The 7,086-nt window shown below is 54.9% G+C and overlaps 1 protein-coding gene across 1 annotated transcript in view; it reads right to left on the reverse strand.

The window, feature by feature from the left end:
• The window catches only part of LOC146394325 (S-geranylgeranyl-glutathione receptor P2RY8-like), a 50,450-nt gene that overhangs the window by 41,787 nt on the left and 1,577 nt on the right, over positions 1 to 7,086 (reverse strand). The window lies entirely within an intron of this gene.

Genomic DNA, 7,086 nt, shown 5'->3' on the forward strand with positions numbered 1-7,086 from the left:
ATGTGTATCTTTTATCTATCAAACATCCATTTCAGTATCTATCTATCTGTCCATCTGTCTTTTCATCCACTTATCTATCTGTCCAACCCTCCATATCTATTTTTCTATGTATCTATCCCTCTGTTCGTCCACCCATGCCTCTACACTCATTTAGCCATCTACCTATCTATCTGTTTATCTGCCTGTCTGTCTATCTATCTGTTTATCTATCTACCTGTCTGTCTGTCTATCTCAACCTATCTACCTATCATCTATCTATCTACCTAATCACCTGCTATCAACCTACCACAGTGGCTCATAACAGGGTCATCAGATGGACACTAGGTGCTGTCTGGGGACACTTTCGGTTGCTCCCACTTGGGAGAGGGTCCTCCTGGCGTATGGACGGTGGAGACCAGGGACGTGACACAGCCTCCTACACAGCACAGGACGCCCCCCACCGGGCCACCCTCTGGCCCCAAATGCCCACAGTGCTGAGGACGAGAAAGCTGGCCGGGGCCCTAAACCACTGCAATCCACACAACGGACTCTGATTTTCCATGACAAGACTACTGAGCGTCTCCTGATCCTTTGGGAAGCCCCGGTGTCCTCAGTGTCCTGGACAGTCAGCCTATGCCGTTCGACCAGGTGCGCGTCCACCAGGTGTGCTGAGGTGGACCCCTCCGTGGGGTCTCCTGACTGTGCTGGGATGTCTGGAGAGGGAGGGCAGGAGTGGCTGGTGGTCTGATCCTTGTTACGGCCCCCGGATGGCGTGAGGTCCTCGCGGTCAGTCTGTGGTCAGTGTAGGACCAGGGCTGTGTCATCTCCATCCCCTCAGCCATTATCCGCATAGCCCACATTTGTGGGGCCACGGGTGTGGGGCTTCGTCAATGTGCCCATGGCCTCGAAGTTTCCCAGCCAGAAGCAGGAGGAGCTGAGCCTGGGGTGAAAGTCTGAGAAGGATGGAGGGGCCAGGCAACGGCAGCGATCCAGAGGCCACGGCACACAGCGGAGACCGAGGTGGGGAGATAGAAAGACTCTCCCAAGGCCCCTTGAGAATTTCAGGGCCGCTCTGCCCTCCTTCTTCCTCCCAGCCCCTAACCCAGGGACCATCACCGCTGACAAGTCAGTAGAATTGACAGGAGGCTCAATGGTCACAGGGCTTGTGGGTCCAGGGCACAGTCTAGAACATGAACGTCCAGGGGCTGCTGGAGCAAAGGACCCACACTAGCTCCCCCTGGAGGCTCCAGGGGAGGGTTCTTCTCGCCTCTGCCAGCTTCTGGGGGCTCCCGGCGGCCCTGGGCTGGTGGCCGCCTCCCTCCCGTCTCTGCCTCTGTCTTCCCGTGGCTTCTGCTCTGTGTCCGGGTCTCCTCTTGTGTCTCTCAGGAGGACACTGTCCCTGGATGGAGGGCCCCCCTCATCCAGGAGGACCTCCTCCCAGATCCCTCATTTCATCACCTCTGCACAGACCCTTTGTCCACATGAGCGCCCGTTCCTGGGGTCTGGGCATGAGGACAAGGCCGTAGTTTGGGGCTCCGTCATTCAGCCCCCACCCCAGGGTGATCAATTGTTTCCATTCCTCACAACGGTCCCCATTTAGCCCCCAGAGCTCCGCCCTCTGCCCAGAGCTTCCTGCTTCCCCGGCAAATCGAGATGACTGGTCAGCCCCCATCCAGCACATGGACTGTGCAGTGCTGGGATGGGGCCCCTGGGCAGGTGCCAGGTGAGGGGCGAGATGTGGGGAAACGGGCCCTGTGCACACCTGGTGGACAGGTGAGCATGGTGGTGGCGAGCGGGGGCTCCCTTGTGCTGGGGGGAGGTAAGGCTCAACACCCGGGCTGGCAGAGCCTCTGAGGACAAGCCGTGCGTGTGCCACGTGGATGGCAGCCCCCACGTGCAGGGGCCACCAGCCCCCACCCCATGTCCGGGCCCTACGGGAAGCCCCCGCACGTGGCTGGGGGCTGATGTCGGCCCACCCCCGCCGAGTCCCAGGACCCACTACGGAAGTTTTCTGAGGCTCTGAGCAAAATGGAAAGCACTTTCAGCAGAAAAAGAGGATCTGAGGCTAATTCATGCCCGGGGCTTGGACGCAGACCAAACCCTCCGAGGCCGTGTCACGCTGGACACGCGTGGCCTGTTCACGTTCTCGGGAAAGCGTGCTCAGCCGTGGCCAGGACCCGATGACGTGTCCCAGGGCTGGGGGGTGAGGCCAGAATGTTTGCCGTAACCTTTCTGGCTCCCCTCAAAAATCCCTGCTCTCGAGTATTCTTGGTTCTCAGGAACCTCTCCAGTGGCCCCATCATTTTTCTGGCTCCCCAGTTTCTCTCTGGTCCGCAATATTCTCTCTGATTCCCCAACGTTTTCTCTGCTCCTCAATCTCTTGCCGGTCCCCAAGCTTCTCTCCTGTCCTCAGGAGTTCCTGGTCCCCCCCACCGCCCCGCTCCCTGGTCCCCCTGCATCTCTCTCGTGGGGTCCGTCTCCATCCGCGGCAACCTGGATGAGTCCTGATGTCTTCACGGGGCGGCCAGCAGGGACCCGCCCCCGAGGCAGCTCAGGAACAGCAAAGCCACCAAAGCCACCGCCGCAGGAGGGAGGATGCTGCTCAAAGCCACGTCCCCACCCCCCACGTGCAGAAACCTGCTGTCCAACATTTGCATGATTGTTTAGAACAGGCAACGGGCGGGGCGGTCGGGTGCTGGTTTAGCAGCGAGCCAGCCCCGGGGGATCGGGAAGGAAACCAGCCAGCCGTGGCCACCGGCCGCGGGTGCTGGGCTCTCCAGGGCGCGCTCCGCGGGCTTCCTGTGAGTCAGAACCTGCAGGAACCGCGAGGCTCAAATGCGCCCGCACGGTGTTTATAGCCTGGGATGAGGAAGTAAGAGTGGGGGTGTCGGAGGGGACAGTTTGCTTTCCTTTCTGGGTTAACTGCAGTCACAGCTCCGCGGCTCAAAGGGCACAATGCAGTGGCCTGTGGTGCCCTCGCCCTCTGCTGCTCACGCCGCCCTCGCTTCATCATAGAATGTTGTCACCCCCACGTGGACGGCTGCTGGAGCTTTATGTATTTATCTTGACTTTGTCTTTTTAAGGCCGCGCCCACAGCATGTGCAGGTTCCCAGGCTAGGGGTCGAATCAGAGCTGCAGCTGCCGGTCTACACCACAGCTCACAGAAAGAAACACAGGATCCTTAAGCCACTGAGCGAGGCCAGGGATCCAACCCGCGGCCTCATGGGCACTCGTCAGGTTCGTTACCCCTGAGCGACGATGGGAACTCATATTTTAGGTTTAAACACTTACTTAAACACTATTTTAGCTTTAAATACTTACATTTTAAACACTATTTAAATACTATTTAAATTTTAAATACCATTTTAGCTTTAAATACTTATTTAGATACTATTTTAGCTTTAAATAATCAGAGAGAAAGCTCAACATCCCCATGCATAGAGCAATGATAATAATAGGAACAAGAGCTGTCATCATAGCAGGCAGTGTAGACTGCGGACGGGCTGGGTGCCTTTGAGAAGGTCCTGACGGACATGCTTTAGAATTCGATGGAGGTGGTGGCGGCACAACAATGAAGGTTCTAGATGCCTTTGGCCTGGATTCGCAGCAGGGAATTTTAGGGGATGTGACGTTCACCGCCATACCCGAAAACAACCAACACAGCGACACTTGCTTCCGTGACGGAGTTTCTGGGCATTTGAGCCCCTGTCTGGCTTTACCCTAATCCCAGCTCTGCTCAGCACCCTCCCCGGCACCACGGTGACGACGGAGAGTTGGGTCCCGCAGGGTGGCCAAGCAGCGGGGTCCCTGAGTCCACCCAGGCTCGCTGCAGGCAGCAGCTCTCTTCCCCCCATGCCTTCTGCAGAGCAGGGCACACAGGTGGCCTCGGGCAGGTGCTCAAGAAGAAGGTGGACCGCAGGGATGGGGGAGGCGTGGGTGCAGCTCCACCTCCTAGAACCTGTGGGGCACGGGTCCAGGACCTAGTGAGGGTGCGGGAGTGGGGACCACAGCCAGCCAGCCAGCCAATGCACTCCTCCTCCTCGGGTGACGGTGAGAACGCCGAGGCTCACGGAGAATTTCTTTGAGCCGTGTTGAAGCCCGGTACCCGGGGAGGTGGCCTTCCTTGGAAATAGGGTCTTTGAAGACGTAATGCAGGTGCCATTTAAGTCAGGACGTTGGTTAAGTCATGACGGTGGTCTAGTGCACACGGCGGGGGTCTTCATGAGAAGAGAAGGTACAGAGACACAGAAACAGCCACTGGGGGGCCCCTCACTAACCCGAGATGACTGGCGTCCTTCTAAGAGAAGACACAGAAACGCAGAGGGAAGACGGCTGCATAGAGATGGACACAAACATGGGAGGGAGGTGGCCCCGCCAAGGATGCCTGCAGCCCTCAGAGGTTGGAAGAGACAGGAAGGACCTTTCCCTGGTGCCTCTAGAAGGAGCCAGCCCTGCAGGAACCTTGGCGTTCCAGCCTCCAGAATGTGAGAGGACACAATTCTGGTGTTTTAAGACACTCCGATTGTGGAGGTTTGTTACAGCTGCCCCCAAACACGATTTCGGGGGAATTCACTGGGAACCAGCCTTCTCTCCTGTTTTATCTGTCCATTCCTTCACTATTCTTCCTTCCGCCTATCCATCTATTCATCTAGTCGTCCATCGATCTATTCATCCATCCGTTCTTTCAACCATCCACTCATTGATCCACTCACTCACCCATCCATCCATCCACCATCATCCATCCATCCATCCATCCACCCATCCATCCATCCATCCATCATCCATCCATCCATCCACCCATCATGCATCCATCCATCCATCATCCATCCATCATCCATCCATCCACCCATCCATCCATCCATGATGCATCCATCCACCCATGATGCATCCATCCATCCATCATCCATCCATCTATCCATTCATCATCCATCCATCCATCATCCATCATCCATCCATCCACCCATCATCCATCATTCATCCATCATCCATCCATCCATTCATCATCCAACTATCCATCATCCATCCATCTATCTATCTATTCATCCAGTCATCCATCAATCTATTCATCCATCCATTCTTTGAACCATCCACTCGTTTGTCCACTCACTCACCCATCCATCCATCATCCATCCATCCATCATCCATCCATCCACCCATCATCCATTCATCATAAATCCATCCATCCATTCATCATCCATCCATCCACCCATCATCCATCATTCATCCATCATTCATCCATCATCCATCCATCCATCCATCATCCATCCATCATCCATCCATCCATCATCCATTCATCCACCCATCATCCATTCATCATAAATCCATCCATCCATCCATTCATCCATCCATCTACCCATCTATCAATCTACTATCCATCCATCCATGCCTCTATTTATCCTTCTATCTGCCACTCATCCATCCATCCACCTACTACCCACCCATCATCCATCCATCCATCCTCCAACAAACTGAGCCCATGTCCCTTACCAACAAGGTCACAGCTCATGCAGGCAGCCTGCCCCTTTGTTCCCTGTCACTATGACTAAGGGGTTATCTCTGATCCTACCCCTCGCCTGCCTGCTGGTCTGCCTGGGACTCGAGGATAGGAGTGACCTCAGCCCGTCCCACCCTGGCACGCGTGCCTATTACGCAAACACCTGGAGACCAGGCCTCCCACCGCAGGTCCTCGGAGGAGACTGCCCATCCTGGCAGATGCGCCACACCCGTGGCAGCGAGTGACCAGGCGGCTGGGAGAGGAGGCATCTCCCAATCCACCCACTTCCTCTGTTCCCTTTATAGCATGGGATGTTACCACAGTCTTCCAGCTGTTCCCATTTCGTCAGTAAAAATGCCACTTGTTGGCGCCAATGTCTGGCTCTTGGGCAGATGAGGTGATCCCATGCTATGCGGGTGACACACACACACACATATGCCAGGGCCTTTCTGGGGATGGTGGGGGATGAAGCCTGGCCCGTTTCCCTCCAGACATGGGCTGCCTGAGGGGTATTCTGCTTATGCCATACACACCATCTCTGTGCCCTGTCCCGGGGTCTTTTTACCTGAAATTATTAGGTTATAGGGGCAGGAGTGCACAGCTCAGATCAAGAAATGGGAGAAAGCGGTCCCGCCCGCTTCTCCCCCCAGGACCCAGGGGCTGTGACAGGGCCCTGCTTCTCCGCCCAGCCCCCTGGGTCACCATCCCATGGCCCTTCTCATCCTTTCCCTGGGGGCCCTGAATTGGGGGCCGTTCTGCTCCACAGAGGACACTGGACAATGGCTGGGGACCGTTTGGGGTGTCATGGTTTGTGGGGGTGCTACTGATATCTGGTGGGTGGGAACAGAGTTGCTGTTGCTCAATACCCATAGGGCGCATGACACCCCCAAATTATCTCGTCTAAACTGCCAGTGGTTTGAGTTGAGAAACCCTTCCTTACCATGACAGCCTTCTATCTGTCCTTCTGTCTCTCCATCCATCATTCATCTACCTGTCCATCCATCCATAATCTATCTATCCACCCACCTGTGGATCCACCCATGATGCATCCGTCTATCCATCATCCATCTATCCATTATCAATCTACCCTCCCATCTGTCTATCCATCCATCACTCATCTCTCCGTCTATCTGTCTATCCATCCATCCATTAGCTGTCATCTGTCTATTGATCCATCCACCACCTATATATCATCTATATATCTGTATACCTATCATCTATCGAATATGGACCAATCAACCACCTACTTATCTATCCATCCGTCAGCCCCTCTACCATCTGTCTAGCAGTCATCTAAGTAGCCATCACCTGTCTGATTTATCTGTAACCTCTTTGTCTATCCACCTATCAGCTACTTTTCGGTCTCTCCATCTCTCAGGTCAGTGGATCTATCGCATCTATCTATGGACAATCTACCTACTTATGGATCATCGAATTTATCTATTTACCTGCCATTTATACCTTATCTATCTATCTATCTATCTATTTATCTATCATCTATCTGGGCTTGTGGCTGGGGCGATTTTGTCCCTCCGACCCCATGACATAGGACAACGCCTGGAGGGGGGTGTATTTCCGGTTGTCCCAACTTGGGGGAGAGGGAGATTTTGGCA

The sequence above is a fragment of the Sus scrofa genome, chromosome Y, assembly GCF_054392235.1.
Source record: "Sus scrofa isolate SSC_HxYL_T2T_F1_AM1 chromosome Y, Sscrofa_HxYL_maternal_Yorkshire_Landrace_v2.0, whole genome shotgun sequence".
Classification (NCBI taxonomy): Eukaryota; Metazoa; Chordata; class Mammalia; order Artiodactyla; family Suidae; genus Sus; species Sus scrofa.